Genomic DNA, 27,344 nt, shown 5'->3' with positions numbered 1-27,344 from the left:
TTGCAATAGGGCAAAAGCTAGTTATATAAGGCCATATAGGATGAGGCTAAATGAACGTATCTCCAAGATATAGAAAGAAAAGACATAAAAGGTGTGACTGTTGTTCTTTTTTTTCTGATTTTCATTTTTTTCTTTTTAAAAATTTTACTTTATTTTTTATTGTTGGGGTAATGGAAGGGTTACAGTTACATTCATTAGGTAGTAGGTGCATTACTTCTCACACATTGATACCCCTTCTCATGCTTTTGTGCCCATTTCCCTTCCCCCACCCCTCCCAATCATCTTGTCTTTCCCCCTTCCCTTGACTGTTGTTTTTAATGTACTATATTATTTCTCATCTTACCTTGTTTTCTGATATATTGTATATATTTTTATTTGTTTATTTGAAGTAGGATAGGGAAGGGGGGAAAACAAGATGAGGGAAGGGGATTGGGGAGGGAAATGGAGACAAAAACATGAAAAGGGGTAGCAATGACTGTTAAGAAATGTACCTTCTATCTGGCAAATATAATGTAACCCTTCTATTAATTACAATAAAAAAGAGGCTGTCTTTCATACTGTATAGTTTTAGTACATATCAGATAATATAAAAAAATTGGATTTACTTTCTTTATCTTAGAACCATTGCTAGCAAATTTTTTTATTTTAACATTTATTTAGCATTTAAAAGCAACCAATACCACTGATACAAAGTTTTCTTTACAAGTTCTAATATAAATTTAATCAGCATTTATTTTAAAAGCTTAGTATTCCTCACTCTTCCTGTATTCCTTTCTTTCTTCATTCTTAGTTCTTTCTTTAAAACATACAAAAATCCAGTTGTTCTATTGGTAATAATTATAACTTCATTTCATATACTACATTGGCATTGTTCATATTTTTCTGCAAAACCCTAATAATATTTTATTTTGGGGAACTGTATCTTTGTGATTGTTATTTTTGACATTTTATGAATAATGGAGATCTAATAATAGCAAAAACATCATTCATTGTTTTTTGCTAGTTAAGACAAATTCAATTTTAAAATTGCAGTTCTGAATCCATAAAAATTCCCATATACTCATTAGGATTTTAACCAAGAACTAGTCAATACTCTACTTACTTACAGATGTAAAAGAAAGGACTTTTGCCAAAATAAAATAAATGAATAAAAATTAGGTTCCGATTAAATTTTTAAGGTAGTACAGCCAGTATGTCATGCTCAATGAGATTTTGAAATGCTTCCATGTAAATCATATTTTCTTTTAAGACTACAAGGTCTCTCTTTGTGATGTTGATTAATTAATGTAACATGACATTTCTTCTATCCACTGAAAGTCTTATAATTACCAAGTTTTCCTATATACACATGTAAATATACATGATCTTGTTTAGGTAGTTGTTTACCTTTTAGGTATTAGCATCACTATGAGGCAGAACAGTCAAACCCTTCTAAATCTGGTTCAGCATAAGGATCTGTTCAGCATTAGGATCCCCAGTACTATCCAGAGGGCTAAACAAAGCCCAGACTAAAAAAGACTGGATAGTTTGGCTTAGAACCCTGGCTAAAAGGGTAGAAATCAGAGAGAGAGAGAGAGACAGAGAGACAAAGACAGATAGAGATGGAAAGACTGACACAAACAGAGAAATAGAGACAGAAAAACAGAAACAGAGACAGGTCAGATATAGACACAGAGAGAGATAGAGACAGATAAAGAAACAGACAGAGAACAACAGAGAGGGAAAGAAGGAGGGAGGGAGGAAAAGAGATTGGGAAGGAGAGATGGATAAGGGTCATATCAAGGTGGAGCTTTTGTAAAGAGTTTGATTTTATTAAGTTAGGGTTGCTCTCTGTAACCACTGAAGGGCTTTGGATTGCTCACTAATTTTCATAAGACTGTGATTTATTTCCCTTAGACCTTGAGTACATAATGATGTGCATGGCTGCAGTAATAATAATCTTGGGTACTGTATAAATTCAAGTTCATAGATGTCAATGAGTAATATCCCTATTAATGACGGCACCATCAAAAGCATGTGTATCTGATTTACACTGACATTTCAAAGACTTATTGTTAAATAATGAAGCATTACTTAATGTGGAATAGAAGGGGAGAGAAAAGTTAATGTAAGTCTTTGAAGGATTTAGAGATCAAAGAAGCAGAATTTTGGAATCTCTTCACACTGGTATCCAACACTTTGATGGGTATTAGAAGAATTAAGTTAGTTTTTTTCCTTCTAAAGTTTAAGTGCCATATAGTACAATAAAATGAAACAAGAAATGCCAACATTCAAAATGAAAGTTCATTATATGGAAAATCATAATTTCTTCAACTGATATACAGATTATTATTTACAAATGTATGCATATGTATATAGTATGCTGGATAAAGATTGGCATTCATATATGTATGTATGTATATATGTATGTATACCTATATGCACACACATATGATAGATAATATATATGTATATGTCACATAAGTATATATGACATATACACATATCATATACATATGTATATGTACATACGTATATATATACATATATATATATATATATATATATATATATATACCTAGTCTGTCTTGTATGCAGTTGAGAAAAATCTGGCTGTCTTTTAATTTTCTCTATATTTTTGCAATATTTAATTTACTTAATTCTTCAGACTGACACTATCTATCAACTACTTTTTATTCAGAAAAATATATTCACAAAAATGTGGAAGCATGTCTTATTTATGGGATCAGCCATTTAATATAAATGTATTCAGGTTGTTAATGAAATATGAATCATGTGGCACTCTTTAACTAGGAGACAGTAAATTTTGACTTTAAGCATAGAAGGTTGGTATTGTGGTAGAAAAATATAACATCCAATTTAACTATAAACTTTTTTAAGGCAATAATGGAACTATTTAAGAATGTCTCTTACAGAAAGGATGGTGAATATGTTAATGTTGTTATAACACTTATACATGCATAAATAAGAAACATGTACAATATCAAACTTAAAATAATGTGCCCCTTAGAATTTTCTCTACTGAATCAGCAAACGTTTTCCTTATGGAAACAGAAAGAACTTCTGCCAATAAATTACTTGTGAAGGTCTCATTTCAAGTCATAGAGAATAAAGAATAATTTATATTTAATATATTTTTATCATTACATAGGAATGAATGAATGAGAAGGACAATGAATCCAAGAAGATGCTTGTCTTGTCTCATCTGTACAACTTCAAATTCTATTCTTATATTCTCTATTGTTAGACATATCTTTTCCAATTCACCTACTGTACAAATATTCTTAGTCTAGCTACGGTTCAATCGATCCCACTACTTCCTTGTGAAAACATTACAGTGGATTCCTCCCCGTGATGTAAATCCAAATTTCTTAATCCAAACCATATTTTCCAAGACTGGCTCATGCTTAGCATATGACATTTAATTTTCTCTTCCAGCAACCTGAAAATGAATATTCTAGCTACTTCAATGATGTAGGTCTCTCAACATTAGAAGACAGGCCCTTTGCTTGAGAATTTATTCACATGGTGACGAGTCTGAATTTTCATTTCCTCACTGTGCACTCTGCTCACTGTGCACTCTGCTCATTGGTATGAGATGCAATTTAAATACCAACTCCACATAAATATGCTCCATTACAATCTAAAATAAATTTAAGAATACTATTGGTTAAAATTACATCATAGAATGTCCCACCTATGGAAATATGAGTTTTGATAACAAACACTAAGTCTTGCTGTTACTGTCCCTTCCATTTCTTCTTTCTTTTCTTGTAGAATTTACTTTTTCAGGTGCATTTAAAAAATTCTATGAGTCCTTTTGCATGTTGGCTGTCAAAAATTATATTAAAAGCAGATTTGGTAAACTGAAAAAGAAAAAGTAATCCTTGCTTTTGTTTGTAAACTATTTGATATCTACTTGGTATGAAACAAATCATACAAAATATGATATGATGGCAGATCTGTTATATGTAGATGCTATTTTATTCAGTCTTCTCAGTCTAATCTTCATTTAACTGGCATTAATTTTCTCTATTCAATGTTGATTATTTCACCAACTTCTGTATGAATAATAAAATTAATTTTATTCTTTTGAATTCATATGATCATGATATAAGAAATATTAATGTTATTTTGTAGATTTAGTGGATCTCAATAACTAATAATTTCTTCTGCAATTTTACAATGTCTATTATTGTACAGAAAACAAAAATCTGTAAATTAACAAAATGGCCATTTTCCTTGGATAGCATAGCAAGAATAATAGATGTTTAACATTCCACATAGATTATTTTATTATGAAAATACTCAGTAAGATTCAGTTATGTATTCTTTCAAACTCAATGTTTAAAATGAAATTTCAAACAGAATGATTTAAATAGAAATAAGCAAGTTTTGATAAAAAATAAGGACATAGTTGCTATTTTTTTTTCCAGTCCTGGGCTTGAGCTCAGGGCCTGAGCACTGTCCTTGGACTTTCTCAAGGTTAGAGCTCTACCACTTGAGCCTCAGCACCACTTCTGGCTTTTTTCTATGTATGTAGTATCAAGGAATTGAACCCGGGCCTTCGTGCTTGCTAAGCAAGCACTTTAACCACTAGGCAAAACTCCTGGCCCCACAGATGCTATTTTTGAAGAGACTGTATCCTGTACTTGGTGCAAATTAATAATATATCAATTCACTATTGCCTAACAAATATAATTTTGTTAAATAAATAATTGGATGGATTTTTAACTAGATTAGTCTGAGAGTTAAAACTCCAGAGTCAATGCCTAAGAACTCAGAAAATGCTGAGAATTTGGCTCCAGAATCCTTATTGTGTTCCATCTATGTGAATTTCCCCAAAAAGTAAAGACTGTGAAAATTTCCAGAACTTTATCTGTAACAAAGGCCAATGCTCCAAATTAAAGAGCCTCAGAAATCTTTAACTTACCTAGCACAAGGGAAAAATGAAACAAGACCAATATAATACAAGTTGCATCAAACTCAAAAGAACTGTGATGATCTATGATGTCAGTATTAAAATTTGCTTTCTGTTTTTATGACATATAATGCATGAAAATTGTGACTGAAATTACTGGTGTGTGGTTTGTGGTTTGTACAAATGCACCTATTTTCCTTTCATTATATGCAAGGAAGAAATAGTCGATTTAATTGTATAACAATTATATATACAACATAAATAGTATAAGATAGTGAGAATCGTCTGTTAGAGTACAGTATATGGGCTTGCAGATAATTAGATGAATTTAAGAGAAATATAGAAAAGAAGTATATTCTGACTGACAATGATAAGATGCATTAGATTAAGAAGACTATATCTAAGATGACACATCTGTTATAGATTGGATTATCATGAATAGATCTAACCTTATCTGACAAGGAACACAGAGGAAGCATTGCCAGGATAAGGAATTCATTGATGGGTGCAGTGGGTCTAAGTTAAAATGCCATAGGTAATTGATATCTTTCATCCTCTTCCAGAAAATCGGGAATTCAAGTTAGTAAAGCTGCACTGGTAATTTCAGTTTCTCTTCAAGTGTTTAGAATGTAAATATAATTTTGAACTTCAATGTACAGTCTGTTGAAATCAATGTGAGTAATTTTGAATGGATTTTTCTAAAATTCCCAGTAAACATAAGCAGGGGAAGATAGTGGCCTTTAAAAGGATGAAAGTAGATTTCAAGTGATTAAAGTAAGAAGATACTAAAGTAAGCTAGGAGTGGAAAAACCGGGAGAGATTGAGAGAGACTGTTGCAGTGTTCAAAAGTGCAACTTATGAAACTAACCATTCTGTGTATCACCTTTACAGTAAAACTTTTAAAATTATAAAAGAGGATTCTTTTTCTAAACATTGCTCCAAGAAAGCTTTAAGTTGAAAGCACAGAAGTTGTAATGGAAAGAGGTGAAAGAGTTACCTTACAAAAGAGTCAGGTGTCACACATACAAAAAAAAAACAGTATGACACTAGACACATGAAGAAGTGTTCAACATCTCTGCCATAATGGAAAGCAGCATGGCAATTCATCAGAAAACTTAACATAGAGCTCCCCTATTATCCAGCAATTCCACTACTCGGCATTTACACAATCGTCCAGAAACAAGGGCATACTAAATCCACTAGCACAACAATGTTCATTGCAGCACTATTTACCAGAGCAAAACATGGAACCAACCCAGATGCCTCTCAGTTGATGAGTGTATTTATACACAATGGAATTCTATGCAGCAGTCAGAAAGAACGACATCGCCTCATTTGTAAGGAAATGGAAAGACTTAGAAAAACATCATTGTAAGTGAAGTAAGCCAGACCCAAAGGAACATAGGCTCAATGGTTTCCCTCATTTGTCATAACTAGTAGAAACCTTGGGCTCTCCTAGCAGAGATTTACATTAGAGCAAAACCTAGATACATAAGGCCATACAGTGTGACACTAAATGAAAGAGCCTCTAGGATATAAAAACAAAAGCCATATAATGAGTGATTGTTGTCCTTAATATACTATGTTATCTCTTATCTCTTTTGCTGTCCCTTGGTACCTCATATTGTTACAGTATTTCATCTTGAAATATTGTATATGTGGGTATTTGGTTATTTGAAATCAGATAAGGAAGGGGGAAAACAAGATGAGGGCCAGGGGTGGGGGGAGGAAATGGAGACCAAGACATGAGAAAGGGTGTCAATGTATGTGAAGGAATGCTCCTTCTATCTGGTGAATACAATGTAACCCTTCTATTAATTACAATAAAAATATATGGAAAAAAAGAAAATTAAAACAACATTGTGATTCCACCTTACAATTTTAACTGGTGGTCCAGTTAAAATGGCCATTGTCAGGAAACCTGGAAACCTACACTGTTGGTGGGAATGTAAACTCATTCAACTACTCTGAAAAGTACAGATACCAAAAGAGCTATGCATAGAAGCAGTGGGCAATAGCTATGTACAGATGATCATATAACATAATAGTCTGTGAAATGAAAGCAAGAGACATTTTTTTGATGCCATTGTTGCTGTTTTTGTTTCCTTTCTTTTTGTCTTGTTTTTTTGTATTAGGGAGGGTAAAGGTGGACACATGAATGGAGGAACAAGGATGAACAAAGGCAACAGTGATTCTCACCAGACACTATGTGGATAAAATCCTGGATGCTCTGTGGGTAGGGACAGGCAGTAGTGCAAAACTGGGAGACAGTGACAGAAAGGGATACATTGTTCAAAAAGAACTAAACTCAGTACTCATTACCTGATTCATGAAACTGCAACCCTTCTGTATGTCAACTCTACAACAGCAATAAAAACAAAAACATGCGCAATGTGTAATAGCAAAATTATTACCCCAAATGATCGTGCTACTTTCAGTGTAGACTCATTGGCAAGAGATATCTTCCCCACTACATGGCAAATAAGGACAACTGAAATAAGTTAATGTGTAGGGATGTTTTTCAGCTACCCCTTCTATAGTGAACTGGACCATTCCCCAAAATTTAGGAAAATAAAATAATTCAAAATGAAGCTTTCCACAAAGATGATCTGTAATATGTAGATAGTATGCAATACAATATATTTTAATCTATAAAAGCATATACTGACAGTATATAGATATTGCAATTTGATTATTCATTAGTGTAATAAAAAGAAAAAAGACTGTTTTGACTATGATCTGTTTCATGGAATCCTTCGTTTATAAAATATAAACAATTTAAACTTCTCTTCAAGATGCTTCTGATTCAGTTCCTTGTGATTTATCAAGTGAGAGATTGCTTTAAAAGCATGTGAACATGGGTTTAGTCTCCAAAATAACAAAAGATGCTATTTTTATTACATCATTCCATGAAATACCCTAGGTGTGGTATAATATGTTCATGTGCTATTAATTGACTTTCAGTTCTAGTTACCTATATTTTCCTCTCATACTTGTCTAAGCTTCTAGAAATGTGCTAGCCTTTAAGTAGATAAGGAAAACTATTAGACAGTTTGGCTAAATGAAAGCTATGTGCATGAATTGTCATTCGTTGAATGTCAGCGACAAAGCAAAATCAATTCTTACTCAGGAACAGGCTTGCTGGCTTCTCAAACATTTGTACAATGCTAAGCAATTTGGGTCTATTAGTCTCTTTTATGAAACATTCAAAAATCAAAAAAAAATTAGCATTACATTTGATTATCTTTATTGTTCTAAATTGTCATGCATGTTTTCTTTCTAATAGCAAAAGAGGCATTAAGACTATTTTCCCCGATATTTCTAATCTGCAAAAATCATTCATTTAAATATTATTTGAAAATTAACACAGATGGTATATTTAGTGGAATATTCCAACATTACCAAATTCATAATTCAGTGTGATTACATATCAGACTCCTAAAAGAAGATATAAAGTGATGCTGGATAGTTTTGACAGAGTATGTTCATGCAATGTAGTTTTGGACCAGAAGCCTGGAATCCAGGGATTCCCTGTTGCTCAAGAAATAAGCATATATGAATGTGCAATTTGTAAGTTATATGTCAGGAGATTTTGCATGCAGATAGAAGGTTAATAAAGTACTCTTGTAGCAAAATTATTGTTGAGTATTTCCATTTAAGTGATATTTGGCTCGTAAGCATTATGAAACTGAAGTTTAGTGTTTTCTGTACTCTCTGGTCTGGTTTAAAAGTAGAATAACATATCACAGTACATAAAATACTGAGAAATAAATGCTTGAAAATAGAGTAGAATAATAAAATTATTTCACAATGAAAGTTTAAACAATATTTTACAGGAAAAACAGGCTGCTCACTGACATTTTAAAATGACATCTTGTGTATAAATAGATCGACATACTACCTTTAACAAGTTCTCATTTTTATAAATATTATATTTACAAAATATTATATTTATGTTATACATTGACTTTATCAACAAAGAACAAATTGATCCTCATTGGTAGATATCTTGTTATGTTTGTGTGTTCAAATCACAAATGGAAATTAGGATCATTTCCTGACTGGAAACCACTGAGTTTCACTGACATTATTAGTTCTCTTAATGCAAATCTATTTATTTTGTTCTGATGAATCATTGCCTCATGATATCATCATAGATCGAAAAGTTAAAAAGAAGAGCACTTAAAAATCTTTATTCAGAATTGAACAATGACTGGACACCAGAGTTTCATGCCTGTAATCCTATCTTCTCAGGAGGCTGAGATATGAGGATCACCATTCAAAGCCAGCCCTGGCACAAAAGTCCATGAACCTCTCATCTCCAATTAACCACCAGAAAACCAGAAGTGGCACTGTGGTTCAAGTGGTAGAGAGCTAGCCTTGACCTAAAGAGCTCAGGTACAGCACCCAGGCCCAGAGTTCAAGCCCAACGACTGAGCAAAAATAAATAAAACAACGAATAAGGTAATAGTCATTATATGAAAATTGTCCATCTGGAGTACATAATTTAATATTTTTCTTAAATGTTTATTTCACTAAGTAAATATAGATATTGGATATATATCAAATACATTGAAACTGTAGGCACTTATCATTTCCCAGAGAATTGTAGATCTAGCTTCTGCATATGCTAGAAAATATGTCTTGCCTTACCTTATGTAGAATCCAGCCATTCTCCTACAACTGACATATTATTCTTTCTAATGTTTGTATAAAACCCCATTGCATAAAAGTACTACATTTTTTGACCCATTTATCTATGTAGGCCATTTCCGTAATTAGGCTACTGTTAATAGTACCACCGTGAACATGAATATGCAAGTGCCTTTCCTCTATCCTGACGTACGATATTATGCGTAGATGTACAGCAATGCCATGGCTGGGTCATAGGGACAATCTATATTGAGATTTTTGAGGAACCTTCAAACTGTACACATTGGATCATTTCATAGATATCAATTATACAATTCTACAGTATACTTCAGGCTGTGACTGACATATGCTAAACAAATTTAATTTGGTATTTTCAATCTGAAATCTTAATTTGGGCTAATGTACAGTTATGTGCAAAATGAAAGTTAACCTACACAGTTGGTGTTTTTGTCCATTTGAAATTACCTCTTCCCAATTTCTAACCAATAGAAACAAAGCCAATTTTAAAGGAATAACCTCTTAAATATTTGAATACTTGGTTCATTCACTCCATCTATCACATGCTGCAACTGAGCACACATTGTATCCCTGATAGGTGGAAAACTTTTATCCAGTGAGTGAAAGAAGTTTCATCATTTTAGTTTTATAAATTGTAAAATAAGCAGTTTGGATGTCTAAGTGTTCATTCTCCTTCGACCAAAAAAAATCTGTAAAAATTATGTTGGTTGTCTGTAAGGATGAAATGGTGTCTCATGACAGGTGGCATAGCCCTGGATGAAAATAGTTTTATTCATTCTGGAGAAATTTCAGAATCCACTCAACCCATGTTGAACAGAAGGCATTTAATAGAGAAAACTGGATGTAGAGTTGATCAAAGAGCCAAGTAGACTCTTAGAAATAAATCAGAGACCATCAGAAATAGGATCTCTACCACCCCATCCCTAGGACGTAGGGACAGCAGAAGGGGCATTGTCATTGGTACTCAAGACCTACCATCTGTGATAGATTGGATCCAGGGCAGATCTTCTGTGACAAAGGAAGGGGTGAAGAAGGTGCAACATTGAAACCAAGGGGGCCATGCCACTGTAATAATGTGTTTCAAAAGAAGACTATCATAAACTTATATGCTCAGATGATGGGAATAGAAATGTCATGGTCTACATATTTTGCACTTGGTTGTTTCTATTTTTTTTCCAGTTTTTTAATCAGTCAAAGAAAAGCCTTGGATAATGCATGTACCTTAAATCCTTGTAAGAAGCAAGCAAGAAGAGGGAAAGGTGTTAGAGGGATAGGAAAGATTCCTCATAGTAATATGGTTGTAAGCATTGTGGAGAAAAGCTTTCAAATTAAGAAAATGTTAATTAATGGAGTCCTAAATTATTAACATTTTTATTCCTTTGTAGCCAGTCATTTTTAATTTACAGGGGCTACTATTAAAAGTGATGATTTACTTTTTCAGGTAAATTGCAAAAATCTATATGCATTGTGATCTCTGTTCCTTCTCAACCATTTGAAAGGTCATCATTTATGTTTACCTTGACTGGAATTCTTATAAAATACTGAGTAATTGTCAAGTATTCCTCTCTCTAACCTTTTACTAAAAAGTTGGGGTTTCAAGACTGGGAGTTTGGCCTAGTGATAGAGCGTTTGCCTAGCATGCATGAAGACCTGGGTTCAATTCCTTGGTGCCAATATATAGAAAAAAAACTGGAACTGGTGCTGTGGCTCAAGTGGTAGAGATCCAGCCTTGAGAAAAGCCAAAGACAGTACACAGGCCCTGAATTCAAGCCTCAGGACTGGCAAAAATCATTTATAAAAAAGTGTTTTTTTTATCTACCTATTCATAGCAGCGACTATTTTTTCCTACTTAATTTATGGTCTAGATCATAATAATTAAATTCTCATGGGAGGATTTGGAATGACTCAGATGGTAGAGTGTCTGCCTAGCAATTGCCAGGTGAGTTGAAACTCCAGCAGCACTGAAAAACATTCTATTCCATGTGTTTTAGTCTTCATAACATTTTGCTATCAGAAATCCTTTTCTAAAACTCAATGTTAAATGCTAAATCCTTCTCAAATACTGAACACCGAATAATCCAAAATTTGTTTTTAATTACCTTGTTCTTCAACCATACCTACATGACTATGTGTACCACAACTCTATTTCCTAAAAACAAACCTGTTTTAAAGCCTGAGATGATATTTCTCATTTATATAATGAGATTTTTAATGTGTCTTCAATCAGAATTCCTGCAGAACTACCAAAAGGACATAATTTCTTTTTAAAATTTGAATTAATAATACTTTCCTTTGCTATTTTTTCTTTTGCTAATTTTTATATATTCTCCTAGGTAGTAAGCTTTTTAAATATACTCTATTTTAAATTTATCTAATTTCTCCACTTGGATCATATAAAACCATGTGGTTCACAAGCAGTCAGTTTATACATCTAAATATAATTTTGTTGTATGATTAAGGCACATTTGCTCTCTTTATATAAACAATAGGCAATACTCTTTCTTGCAAAAAACACAAGGCTAATATACAAATACTATTTTTTTCACAAATTGAGTCTGATTTTATTGTGAAAGTTCATAGTTCCAAAGATGTATTTATCTTCATTTCCTAATTTCCTAAAATTTCAGTGTAAAATTTCTGTTTCAAAATCTCTATCAAGTAATTAATAGTCTGTAAGCCAGTAGCTATCCTAATTATAGATCAATAGAAATGTGATTGTCAATATTTTAGCATTAATTCTTTTACGTGATTACTGTATAGTAACTGTAAATATTTACTTTATGACTAATAATTTTCCCTTTCTGATTTTACTATACCAAATTATATGACCATGTCTTTCATCTGACTGTAATTATAAAATTCACAATAAAAATTATTTCATAAATCTAATGAATAAATTGAATGCATAAAAGGAAATTAATTATAGGAAAATTATTTTTATACTATCCAACTATTTTATTTAGGATTCAGAGAAACACCAATATAAATATCCTTCCTTTGGATAAATTCTTAAAGAAGAAAATCAGAATCCTTTCCATTGAATTCACAATTTATTCTATAGATACGAGAAAAAAAATTCTTGGATGAGATGTTATTGCCATTTGTAGAAATTTACTTGTAAAAGCCATACTAAGAAACTATTGTGCTCATAAAATATTTAAATATTTCTACCTTTCGAATATAAAACAGTGAAAAAAAGTTCAAGGGTGATTATAAGTTTGTACAAGTGCAAAATCCTTGCCATTTGTAAATTTTAGCCATGTATGTTTTAGATTCCATGAAATTCCGTCCTGTATGCCAGATGCAATAACAAAAACTGTGAGTGATGCCATCCTATTTATGCGCATGTCTGAAATGACAGATCTGTTTCCCAAGATTCCTTCTATCCAGTATACATGTGCAGTCTGGACTCATTCAGTCACTATGGCTACTGCCACACGTTCATAATCAATTGCTCCTTTAGAAGCAGCTTCTGTGCCTCGCAGACTGAATGATTCATGGATTCCAAAGGGACCATCCTATTTGTGATGACCATATGACAGTGTGATATGCCTGCTGCTGCCACTTCCCAGAGTTGATGCCTATGGGTATAAATCTATACTTTGTTCCAGTGTTTATCTGCAACATATTTTTCTTCCCTGCCTTATTCTAGTCAGCTCTAATTCTGCACACTGGCTTTACCGCCATCCATCTTTTTCAGCCTCCAACTCAATACAACTGAGTTGTCAGGAGTTTATCTTCAGGTTTGATATATGATATAGCATAGGTACCATCCCAAAAGAACCTTCCTTGATATTTAGTGTCTATGATTTGCTCTAATATGATTTTTATGGTTTTAGAACCACATTCATCTTTAGTGACATTCCCAAGTCATCATATAATACATTTCCAGTGGAAAACTTTTACTGGTAACAATATATGCATTTATAATTAAGGATAGTTTAATTATAGGTTATTTGATTTTATTCTTAATTAATTTTATTGTCAAAGTGATATGCAAAACTGTTACTGTTACATATGTAATGAGTACATTTCTTGTCTAACATTTTTACCCCCTCCCTCTTTTTCTTCTGCTTTCCCTACCTCCCAAATTCCCACCCCCAAGTTGTAAAGTTCATTTCCAACAAATATATATTTTCATTATTGGAACAATAGATTGAAACATGTTGAAATAACTGATAGAGGCTGATATATTCAATAAAAATGGATTTATTGAACTCTAAATAAATATTCTAAGTATCCTTTCTCATAACATTTGTTAATATCATAAAAGTAAAAAAGATAAAAAGTAAAGATTTTTTAGGTTCAATTTCATAAATTTTAACTTTACTGCTATTACACTTAGCATATTGTTTATGATATTAATACAGCCTGAAATGTGATTACTTAAAAATTAAATTATTAAAAATAATAAGGTTAGATAAATCAGATCTAATTCAAAATGTGAGGAAAATGGTACATTAATACAAATAATGAAATATTGTTTTATCAGGTAAATCTATGTTTCATGAATATTCTCCAAAGATGAGAAACTCAAGGGTAAATGAGCAACATATATATTTCATTTGCATTTTTGATTTTTTATTATAATTAGTAGAAGGGTTATAGTACTATTCACCAGATATAAGGTGCATTATGTCACACACATTGGTACCCTTCTCATGCTTTTGTCCCCATTTCACTCCTCCCAACTCCTCCACAATCTTGTTTTCCCCTCTACCCTTTCCTATTTCAAATAAACAAATAATCACATATGCAATATACCAGATAACAAGGCAAGATACTGTAACAATAGGAGAATAACCAAGGAACAACAAAAGAGATGAGAAATAACATAGTATATTAAGAACAACAATCACACATTATATGGTTATTGTTTCCGTATCCTAGAGGTCCTTCGTATTTTTTTCCTTGAGTTTTTTTATTGTTCTTACATATTTGATATGCAGAGGTTTATTCTATGAAACATTTGTATTTTAAATAATGTATAATTTACTATGCAACTAGAACATAATCATAAATCGTTAATAGCTAAGGTTGATCCACTTACAGACATACACAAGCACAGACATATATAAGATTGTAAAAAAAATGAGATACTACAAGTAATGATGTAGCAGAAACAGTAGCATTTGCATTGGCTTTTGTCTAATTTCTGTAAGGAGACAGAATCTAAAGATGCAAAAATTATTGTAAGTAAAATCACGTAGTCACAAAACAGGTCCATGTGTAAGGAACTTTTCATGATTAGAAGTCTGTAGATACAAAAGGAACTGAACGGAGATGTTAGGCCAGTAAAAGTAAAAAGCTAATTATGGGTAGATACTAAGGAGCAAAACAAATTATTGGCATTGTTATGATCTTCTAAATGCCTGAAATCTTAACATACAACTTATGTCAGGTAGCTCAGTATTTGGTAAAGGTTTACATCTATGGTTCATTGTGAGTTTTGTAGTCAAATAAATGATTATTAATATTGAATTTTCTGACTACCTTTTACATGCTAATTTTTCAAAAGATTTAAGAATTACCCTCATTTAAGTAGCTTGCATGATAACTATTGTATTGTTTAAAAATGCCTTTGGAAATTGCCAGTTCACTTCAATGTATTCTGTTATACAAAATTTTACTGTTGTTTTCATTGCAGTGGATCTTGCTGCATTACATATCTCACTACATTTGATTGTAGCACTAAAACACCTACAATGTCTCAAAAGGTGACATTTGGATAAAAAAATAGAATAAATGAACCACCAACTATGGTTTACATAACAACACAAAACTGTCTAATTACAATATAAAATCGTTTCTTTTAAGAAAATAACTATACTATTTAAAGAGATGCATAGAACAATATCTGACTTGATATTTTCCAGTTGGAGTCTAGGTTTATGTATCCTTGTACATATCTTGGCATTTGTGTCATATAAATGAGGCTATCTTTATGTGTGCACTCCCAGCAAACAATCTCTATTTTAGCTTTTATTCTAATCACATTTGTAATTTACACATGATAAAATAATTGAAAAACAATTGTATATCATTGACTGTCAGTCTTCTTACATATTGAACATTGAATAGTAAGAATAAAATATTTATTTACTAGCATGTTTTCATAGTATAGACTTTCTGTTTTGTTAGATACCATTTCTGCAAGCTTCCTCTGCCTCTGAATGATTAAACTTTAGTCTATTTTCCCCCATAATATATTTAAATTTTTAGGGTATAGCTACTTAAAGCTCATGATATAAAATGGTTTTGGATGTGCTTTATATCCATTATGTATAGATTATAATGGATTTCCAATAAGAGAATAAGGCCACCATTAAACTCATGTATGATAAATATAAAGTAACTGTACTCATTGTAGCTATAAACCATCAACATTTATCAAATATGAATGATAAGTCAGTGTAAAATTGTGTTGTTCATACTAAGTAGTGTAACTCAGTGCTGAAATTTTTCTAAAAATCTTCTATGAAGCTTTTAGAAACCGTATGTAACATTCCAAATATCCACTCACATTATACCAAGTATTTTCTCTTACAAATTTGAATAATTATCAGTAATGTATAAGTTTTCTTTTTAATCTGATTTTATTTTATTGTAAAGATGATCCACAGAGAGGTTATAACTATGTAAGGGATGTCATGAATACATTTGTTGTTAAACATTGTTTCCCCTCACCCCCCCTCCTTGATTTTCTGTCACTCTCCCTTTCCCCAGTTACACCCCCCTCATCTCCCCCAATCAGTTTGTAAAGTTCATTTCCAATATAATGTCTTGTGAGTAATACTGTTGCATTGGTTTGCCCTTTTTCCTGTGTCTTACCATTTTGTTGTTCCCCATCCTCCACTGCGGGCCATCTGGGTTGATTTCCAGGGCTTCGATGAACATTGATGTGTGGATAGCTTTAAGTGTGGCCTTCTTTGTGGTAATTTGGATAAAGGCCAAGACAAAGGATTGCTGGATCATAGGAAATCTCTATGTTTCTTCTTTTGAGGAACCCCCATACTGCTTGCCAGAGTGAGTGACAGTTTACATCCCACAAAAATGTAGTGGTGCAGGATCAGGGAGGTGGGAGGGGGCCGCTGGGAGTTTGGCCTAGGGGTAGAGAGCTTGCCTAGTATGCACAAAGATCTGAGAGAGAGAGAGAGAGAGAGAGAGAGAGAGAGAGAGAGAGAGAGAGAGAGAGAGAGAGAGAGAGAGAGAGAGGGGGGGGGGGAGGAGGAGGGGGAGGGGGGGAGAGGGGGAGGGGGGGAGGGGGGAGGGGGAGGGGGAGGGAGGAGAGAGGGAGGAGAGTGGAGAGAGGAGAGAGGGAGGAGAGAGGAGAGAGGAGAGAGGAGAGAGGAGAGAGGAGAGAGGAGAGAGGGGGAGAGGAGAGAGGGAGAGAGAGAGAGAGAGAGAGAGAGAGAGAGAGAGAGAGAGAGAGAGAGAGAGAGAGAGAGAGAGAGAGAGAGGAAAAGGAAAAAAATGTGGTAGTTCTCTTTTGGCCACATCTGTTATTATATATTTTCTTGATAATGACTATTTTAAAGTCAAGGTAAGAGCAGATACCCTGGAAATACTTTTTAGCAAGGGATAGAGGATGAGCTAGACCTCTTTGCCACAGGTTGAAATTTCCTAAAAATAGATCCTAATCTGAAGAGGAAATAAGAATGGCCTACAGACACATGAAGAAATGCTCAACATCTCTGGCCATAAAAGAAATGCAAATCAAAACAACTTTGAGATTCCACCTCACTCCAGTTAGAATGGCCATGATCAAGAAATCTAACAACAGATGCTGGCAGGGATGTGGACAGGAGGGATCACTACTACCCTGTTGGTGGGAGTGCAAACTTGTTCAGCCACTATGAAAAACAGTATGGCAGTTCCTCAAAAGACTAAACATAGAGCTTTTCTATGACCCAACAATTCCACTCATTGGCATTTACCCAAACGCCCAGAAACAAGGGCATGCTAAAGCCACTAGCATATTGATGTTCACTGTGGCACTTTTTACCATAGCAAAGATTTGAAACCAATCCAGATGCCCCTCAGTAGATGATTGGATCAAAAATATATGGTATTTGTACACGATGGAATTCTATGCTGCCATCAGGAAGAATGACATCACCACATTCATAAGGAAATGGAAAGACTTAGAAAAATTTATAATAATTGAAGTAAGCCAGACCCAAAGGAACATAGGCTCCATAGTTTTCCTTGTTTGTAATAACTAGTACACATATAGGACTCTCCTAGCAGAGGATTACAGTAGCTCAAAATATAGCTGCATAAGGTTATATATGACGGGGCTAAATGAAAGGATCTCTAGAATATGGAAACAAGAGCCATATAATGTATGATTGTTTTTCTTAGTGTATTATGTTATTTCTCTTCTCTTTTTTGCCCTTTAGTTAATATTGTTACAGTATCTTACCTTGTAATCTGGTATATTGTATATAGCTTTACTGTTTATTTGAAATAGTTATGGGAAGGGGAGAAAACAAGTTGAATGGGAGGGGATGGCTGGAGGAAAATGGAGAAAAAAACATGAGAAGGGGTATCAGTTTGTGAGAAGTAATTCACCTACTACCTGGAGAATGTAACCATAGCCCCTCTATACATTACCCCTAGAATAAAAAAAATAAAGTATAATTTTTTTAGAAAAGATCCAGAAACACAAAAAATTAAGGAAAGGCTGAATAAATGGGATTACATTAAATTACAAAACTTCGGCATGGGAAAGAACATAGCCAGCAACATAAATAGAATGCCCTCAGATTGGGAGAAGATCTTTACTAGTTATACAACAGACAAAGGCCTCATATCAAAAATATACCTAGAGCTCTAAAAATTAAACTTCCCAATAAAAAATTCCTCAAAGAAATTACCACCTCACTAATAAATGGAATAAAGACTTTAAAAAGAAGGCCCGGGAGTTTGGCCTAGTGGTTAAAGTGCTTGCCTACCACGCACGAAAACCCCGAGTTTGATTCCTTGGTACCACATACATAGAAAAAAAGCTGGAAACTCAAAGGAACTTAGGCTCAATGGTTTCTCTCATTCGTCATAATCAGTAGAAACCTTGGGCTCTACTAGCAGAGATCTGCAATAGAGCAAAATCTTGATACATAAGGCCATATAATGTGAAGCTAATTGAAAGGACCTCCAGGATATTGAAACAAAAGCCATAGAATGAATGATTGCTGTCCTTAATGTACTATGTAACCAAGGGACATCAAAGGTATTTAATTGTCTAAGAGAAGATACAGTGTAAAAGAGTTATAGTGTTAGAAAGAGAAAGGAATGGCATTAGATAAAAGTGATAAAGGCTAGCTACTTCACTGTTGCCTATGGTTAGATCATCCCAGCAAAAACCCATCAGAGAAACCTCAGACCTAAATAATTTTACCAAACAGACATCATAGACATTTACAGAATATTTCACCCAGCAGTATCAGAATGTGCAGTCTTTTCAGCAGCATGTGTCATCACATTCTTAAAGGAAATGGAAAGATTTGGGGGAAAAGTTATGTTAAAGGAAGGTAAGGCAGATCAAAAGAAAAAGAGGCTGCCTGGTTTCCTTGTTTGCATAAACAAGATTGTGCCTATGAGACTACAAGTAAACACATTGGATGCTAAAAGATAAAAATATTATTTGGACATGACAAGTTAAACAGTTCTGTAAACATTCATACAGTCATACCAAAGGAGAATATTCTTAGGAGAGGACCACAAAAGCTCAATAGCTATGTGTATATGATTATATAAAATTATGTTTCACAAATGAACTCTAAGAACTAGAAGCACGAGATTTTGTAGTTTACTTTTATAAAGTTTTTATTGTCAGGGTGATATGCAGAGGAGGTTACAGTTACATTTGAAAGATAGTGAGTACATTATTACATTTTGTATTTCCTTTTGTTGGTTTACCTTTCCTACTTTTTTTGTTGCTTTTGATTTTTGTGCCTTTTATCTTGTGAGTAAGTTTATCTGTTTGGGAGAGAGTAAGAGGAAGCACAGAAAGAGTGGGACAAAGGATATAATAATTTAGCAGTGCTACTCATTAGACACTATCTTGAAAATGAAGTATACAATTGTGGGAGGTTTGGAGGGGAAAACCTGGGAGTCAATGAGTGAAGAGGTGACCCTATTCAAAAAGAAATGCAAAAAGGGCAAACCAATGCCATAGTGATACTGAGAAGATAATATGTTGAGAATGAACTTTACAGCTTACGGGGCTAGGTTTGTGGGAGGGAAAGTGGGAGAAAAATGAGGGAGAGAGTAATAGCATTCGACAAAAAATGTACTCATTACCTTGTGTATATAACTGTAACTCCTTTTTGCACCACCTTGACAGTAAAATTAAATTTAAAATATGTACTCACTACCTGACCTGTGAAAATATATCCCTCTGTATAGCACTATTACCATAAAAATAAAATAAAAATGACTATAGACAATTAAACTTTCAACCTATTTCTTCTCCTCAGAGGCACAAATCAATTCAAATTCGGAAAAAAATAAATGTTTAAAGCAATGTTTTACTCCAAACAATATATCTCTGTAGTAAGAAATAATAGTGAGAGTGAAGTGGATTAAATCTTAAGAATTCAAAAGCTATTATAACTTGTAGGAATACTTACTGATACTAAATTGTACAAAAATAAACATCTGAATGAATTCCAAGATAACATACAAAAGAATTAATGAAGTAAAACAGGTGATGCAAGATGTCAAAGAAGAATTCAGTACAAAATACAGGAATTTTTGAAAAAAGAAGCCATACTAAATTTCTGGAAATAAAACTCAACACAAATAAATTACTTAAGAACTCAGTTGAATATATCTCTAGTAGACTGGATAAAGTTGAAGATTGAATCAGGGTTTCAGGAAAGGTATATTAAGATATGAGATGAAGATTGGAAAAAAAATAACACTACAGAAACAGTCTAGTCCTCTTGAATCCCAAATACCTGGATTGGCAGCAAGAATTCTTTTGACTTTATTGTAAGATTTTACTTTCTTTTCTGTGTTTTATTGTATCTCATTGACTTCCCTTAGCATAATTATTTTAACTTCTAACAATGATTATTAGACAGTCTTTGTCTGACTCCATTTTGAATATAGTAAGAGAGCATTTTTTCACTAAAATATTTGAATATTTGATTTGATACAAGAGGTTATCTGAATATTGAAGAATTAGGTATATATTCCAGTCTTTGTAATCTTGTTTTGTATTTGTCATTCTAGAAATCCCAAGAGGACCCCTAATTTTTTTGTGAACATGTAGTTGTTTCCACTATTTTGTTATGAAATATCTCTCCAAATCCAGCTGTTTTCTAATCCAGTTTGCTAATCTTGTCATTGTTTAAGCACCAGTTGAAAATCCAAGCTAATGTAGGTCCTTATGGAAACACGGAACAGTAACTAGAAACAGCAGTTCATTTCAATAAGACTAGTCTTTGGATTAAAGTAATCTGAAATCCCTTTTCCATATCTACCTACTGATAATTCAGCCATTGAAAGACGCTTCTGGTTCTTGGCAGAATCATTTTCTGTGGAGGTATCATCTCTAAGCCTCAATGTACTTCCTATGGTTACTATGTCAAAGATCCACTTTGCTATGGACAGCCCGTTACTGATAAGGACTTGTGGCCTGAGTTTGTGCCAAAGAGCAAGAATTCATACTGGAAGCTGATAAACTTGAATTTCCTATCTCCTCTTGAAAAATAAGCCTCTTATTGAGGCCCCATTTCCAACCAGATTGGGAGAAGCATCCATTAGGTTCTGTACAAAGTGAGGCCGACTGCACCAGCGCTCAACTAGGCAAAGTTCCATATTCAGTACCCAGTCCTGTTCCTATGAATGGGATCTTGCATGATGTTATACTCTCTGAGCTTGAGGTAGTATTGATGAAAGTAATTTGTTACCTACAAAAGCAGATGCTAAGTTGAGTTATACTTGAGTCTGCTGCCTATAAAGACCTACACAGCCTGAGATACATACCCAGGCCCATTGCCAAGCTGGCACTGATGCTAGTTGAAACTTAGATCTTTCTTACTTGCTGAGTGTTGCACCAGTACTTTTCAAAATATAATAAACTCTTTACTTTTAATGTAATAGGCATCTTATTTGCCATTATGCTGGCTACAAGCATGGATCAGTAGATGAAGCTCTTTCTTAAAAAGGATGATGGCCAGAGTTTAGCCCCCAGTAATGTTACAACTTCCTTTAAGAATGGATGTTATAGTTCATGACTGCAGATTCCAGTGACACGTGAAGCAAAGTTAAGAGGATAGATCTCAAGGCCATCATAGGCAAAGAAGTTAAAAAGAATCGTATTGATAAACAAGTTTGTAAGATAGCTCATAATAATGCCTGTAATCTCAGCTATGCAGGTAAAAGTAGGTAAAAATAAGGATTGTGGTTCAAAACAGTAACAAACATTATCTGAATAATAATTAAAGCAACAAGAGATGGAGGGGCATGGTTCACTGATAATAATTTCTTAGCAAGATAATGATAATAATTTCTTAGCAAGCTTGACTTTATGAAACCAAACCCGGATGTCCCAAAGCAAAAAACTTGTGCAGTGGGCATTGTTAGAGATTAAGAAAATGTAACTTTACAGAATAAATTGATAACAGAGCTATGATTATTTCTTTTTTCATATATTTTTACTGTAATTAACAGAGGGGTTACAGTTGTATTCGCCAGATAGACGGTGAATTTCTTCACACACACTGATACCCCTAGCTATGATTATTTCTAAAAGAAGCTTTTAGCCTGGAGCAATGGCTCACAGCTGTAATCCTAGCTACACAGGAGGTTGAGATCTGAGGATCATGGTTCAAAGCCAGCCTCAGCACAAAAGTCTGTGAGAATCTTGTCTCCAATTAACCACCAGAAAACAGGAAGTGGTGCTGTTGCTCAAGGGATAAAACTGTAGTCTTGAGCTGAAGAGCACAGAGATAGGGCCCAGGTCGAGTTCAAGCCCATGATGGACAAAAAAAAAGGAAAGAAAAGAAGCTTTAATTCTAAATGAAAGAAAAATGTGAGAACTCTAAGTTGTTTATAAACATAAACTACATAAACATATATACGTGTGTGTACATATAATTTATAATATAATTTCTACTGTCATATAGAAAATACACAGTAAACTTAAAATTTCCCTTATTTGGGGAAGCAATTTTGGTCCTATGCTTTCAAGGTACTGGCACAAATATATTCTCTGGGATTGTGTTTTTAATTGATCTTTACCCCCTTGTTATATTCATTGGTCTCACAGGAAGGATAAGCTGTTAAGCAGAAGCTGTGAGATTGCTGTAATGCTTTATGGAACCCAGTGAAAAGATCTCATAAAGTATGACCTTATTACTTAATTATAAGAGAATCATGCTTAAGCCCATTTGCTGGGCTTTAAAGATTCATATTTTATTTATCATCCCAGCTACAATAGATAAAGAGTTAATTTTTAAGAGTCACAGCTTAGCACCTGAAAGGAGATATTCCTTGTGCTCTTTTTTTCCCCTGTGCTCTTATCTATTCTGGCACATTATTTTATTAGAGATACTCAATGTTCCAGAGCACTTACTGTATATGTAAGTAGATGTGTGTGCCTACATCATGTGTGTGTCCAAGTGTGCTGAAAATGAGATCGGCTAGAAAAAGAAAATCTTAAGGCTAATGAATGGACTTTAGGAAAAACATACCATTAAATTATTTCACAGTCATAGAATTGAATAGAATATATATCTTCAGATGCTATCACCAGACTTCTGATTACAATTAATCCACCAATTTAGTACTTAGGGGCTAATAAATACACATGTGAATTATTTTATCTTACATACATTCTATATAAGCTATATAAGCATTTAGCTACTTAATTTTACCTAAAGTGAAAGAAATATATTTAAGTGAAGTTAGGGAATTTTTCTACTTGTTATTTTTCATAGAAAATGATTTCTGAATCGCACTTTGTGGTTATCATTAGATTTAATTTTTTATGATAAATCACTAGTTGGTCTACATTGGTGGGAAAATATCCAATCTATCTGACCTTATGCTGAGTCAGTTTCAACATGTATGAGACCAAATATGCAAAATATTACCAGAATATTGAAGGAAGTACAAAATTCTTTATAGATGTATTAACATTTATCTAGACAACTTTGATGTATCTCCTTTCCACCACTTACCTTAGGAAGTGGTGGACGCAAAAATACATCAAGTCAAATAGCTAAATAATTAAGAGTTTGGGGTTTTTACTTAAACTATCATTCTAAAACATTATCAAAGGGAAAATAATTTAGTGGTAAAAACAATAAGTAATCATAAAGAAATAAATAGTTTGGGGATAAGTGTTTTGAAATTAACGAATATATGTTAAAAATATCTTATAGAGTTAAAATGTGTATGTTTAAGCTTATTAATCACATTGTCTTATCAAAGTTTGTGCTTACAGGAGATATAACTATTTCCTCACAGATCATATGACATTAAAAATTTATACTATAACGAAATTATGAATATTTATATCAAATTTCCACAAGACAATAAATGTTTTGAATATGAATAATATCAATGAGAGCTCTCTAATGAGCTAATATATTCTAGGATTTACAAAATAATCTGAAGCTAATGAGATAATTCTTAATTAAAATCAAATCTGTTTCCTTTCCTTTTTATATGAGGGTTTTGAATTCTGGGTTTGAGTACTCTCCCTGGGCTTCTTTTGCTCAGGGCCAGAAGTCTACCACTTGAGCCACTTCCTGCTTTTTCTGTGATTTATTTGAGATAGGTGTGTCATTGACTTTCCTGCCCAGGCTGTGATGCTCAGTTCTCAGTCCTCTGAGTAAGGAGGATTACAGGTGTGATACAGCTAGGATTACTGGAGCTGGGTGAGTTTAGGAAATTTATTATTATGTGGTTGCAAAAAAATTTCAAATTATAGCGAAATGTTTAGTAAGTGTGTTTCCTTTTCTTAAAATCGTGGGGCCGGGAGTTTGGCCTAATGGTAGAGTGCTTGCCTAGCAGGCATGAAGACATGGGTTCGATTCCTCAGTACCACTTACATAGAAAAAAGCCAGAAGTGTTGCTGAGGCTCAAGTGGTAGAGCTCTAGCCTTGAGAAAGTCCAAGAACAGTGCTCAGGCCCTGAGCTCAGGCCCAGGACTGGCAAAAAAATGTTCTGAAATAGTTAGGTATTTATCTAGAACATATAGACATAAACATAGTGTGAGTTTGTCACATACTAGAATTCTGTGTCATAATCACCCACACATTCCTTTCCTTTTAGAAATTATTTCCTAACTTTCATAAGTAAGTCTCAGGGATGTGGGAATTTGATAAGAACTGATTTCTCTTAAAACCAGCATGTCTTAGAGACAGCACTATCAGAAGCTTGATGTAAAAGGAAAAGAGTAAAGTCTGGTGTATTTGTTTAGGAAGATAGCCTCACATGAATTTAACCTTGAGAAAAAAATAAAAATAGGCTTCTTGTATGAGTCTATTAAAAGTCTGGATTATTATTTGTTGAATAAAAAAGAAAACAATGTACCACTCAAAACTCACCCTTCATAATGTCTGGGCTCTAGAGGTGAATGGATTTTTTCCACACTTAGGTTATCTACACCACAGAGCTTCAACTAATTAATTCTATTTTGTAATATGATACCACAAGGAGGTGACATTATTTAAGTTTGAATTAAGTAGAGAGGACAAAAATCTTTGACAATAATAAATATTACCTACCATTTACAGAATCCCAGAAAAATAAAGTATTACCCATCTATTGTTACCAGTGAGAGATAGATGTACTTTTTCCAGAAGAGAGATCTCTTCTATCAATTACTGTTATTGATTTGAGCAAGTGAATTGACTCACTTGAGTTACTCTTGCCTATAAAATGACAGTAATAAAAATGCATACTTCATTAGGCAACTGAAAAAATTCAAGAACAAACATGCTAGATATATAACGTATGTACTTGTAATTTATATATACATATGTAGCTACAGAACACAATATACAGTTACAATTAAGTATGTTTTAAACAATTGATAGCAGGAAGTGGGGCTGTGGCTCAAGGGGTAGGGTGGTAGCCTTAAGCTGAAGATTTCAGGAACAGCGCCTAAGCCGGTTCAAGCCCCATGATCCACCCCCCCACACACACACGAAAGGTAAAGAGACTTGAGCTACGTGCTTGAATACACAGATGTTGACACTCAATTCAAACATCCTCAATAGGATTTATCAGACTAGGTCAATTAATATCCACTTATAAAATTTCTTTGTGGGTTAGCATTACATTATATTTGAAACCCGTAAAATGATCACCTTACCCAAAGAGAAAAATGATTGAGTCATAGTTTTGGAAGCTTCGGTGCATGATTGGTTAGCCTGTTCCTTTTAGATCTGTAGCAAGCAACTTATTCTATTAGGAGCATCCTTGGAACAAATAAACTCATGTCATGCCAAGCAGCAAAAGAGATGGAAATAAAAATGATGGTAGATGGCAGTGGATTGCAGCATTGAATCACTTGTTATCAGTGAGTGGAATACCTCCTCCTAGACTCCACCTTTTTATCTATATTTTTATTGTAACGAATAGAAGGGTTACATTATATTCATCAGATAGAAGGTGCATTACTTCACAAACATTGATATCCATTCTCATGTCTTGGTCCCCATTTCCCTCCCTCCACCCCCACCCCTCATCTTGTTTCCCTTCTTCCCTATCCTATTTCAAATAACCAAATAAACACATATACAATATATCAGATAGCAAGGTAAAATACTGTAACCATATGAGATAACCAAGGGACAGCAAAAGAGATGAGAGTTAACATAGTACATTAAGGACAACAATTACTCATTATATGGCTTTTGTTTCTATATCCTAGAGGTCCTTTCATTTAGCATCATACTATATGATCTTATGTATCTAGGTTTTGTTCTATTGTAAATCACTGCTAGGAGAGCCTAAGGTTTCTACTGATCATGATAAATGATAGACTCCACCTTTCATGTACACGCCAGGAAGGAGAATTCAGATCCAAACTATAGAAATATTCTGCTGATGTTTTTAGTATGATCTTGTAAGAAATAACATAAAGATGTCAGTCATCATTTTGTCAGAGGTGATAGTTATTGAAAGATTTTATAATTTCTCTTATTCCTATATAATAATTCTCACTCAGAAATGCCATTGCACTTAGACAAGCAAGAAAAGAAGTATGTAGAATAAAATCTAAGAAATAGCTTCAGTCATAGTACTTTTGAACGTACTTACCTTATTGAATGTGGAGATATGGAGGATGGCACAGTAAAGAAAGCAGACTTGATTGAATGTAAACTGATAACAGCAAACAATGAGTATGTTGTTTAATGTATCCACCAACTTGTATTTCCAATATTTAACTAGGATATTAAGAGTGCTATAGTAAACTGGATTAGGCCATTGTAATGTACATCTGTATAGAAGGTAGAAAAATGAGGATCATGGTAAAATGGAAGCCTAGTCAAGTATGTGTAAGACCATTTTATCTCAAAACTAGCCAAGCCATCTGAGGGCAAAAGCACCACAGCATACATGAAATGCAAACTAAAAAAAAAAAAGTGGAACTGAGGACATGGCTCAAAGTATACAGAACATACTTAGCACCTATAAGCCCCTGAAATCAGCTCCCAGTTACCACCAAAAAAGAAAAAAAAGAAAGGCTAGTGGTTAAAGTGCTTGCCTAGCATGCATGAAG

This window comes from Megascapheus bottae, chromosome 3, assembly GCF_031878675.1.
Source record: "Megascapheus bottae isolate mThoBot1 chromosome 3, mThoBot2.hap1, whole genome shotgun sequence".
NCBI classification, from domain to species: domain Eukaryota; kingdom Metazoa; phylum Chordata; class Mammalia; order Rodentia; family Geomyidae; genus Megascapheus; species Megascapheus bottae.
This window is presented reverse-complemented; position numbering follows the sequence as displayed.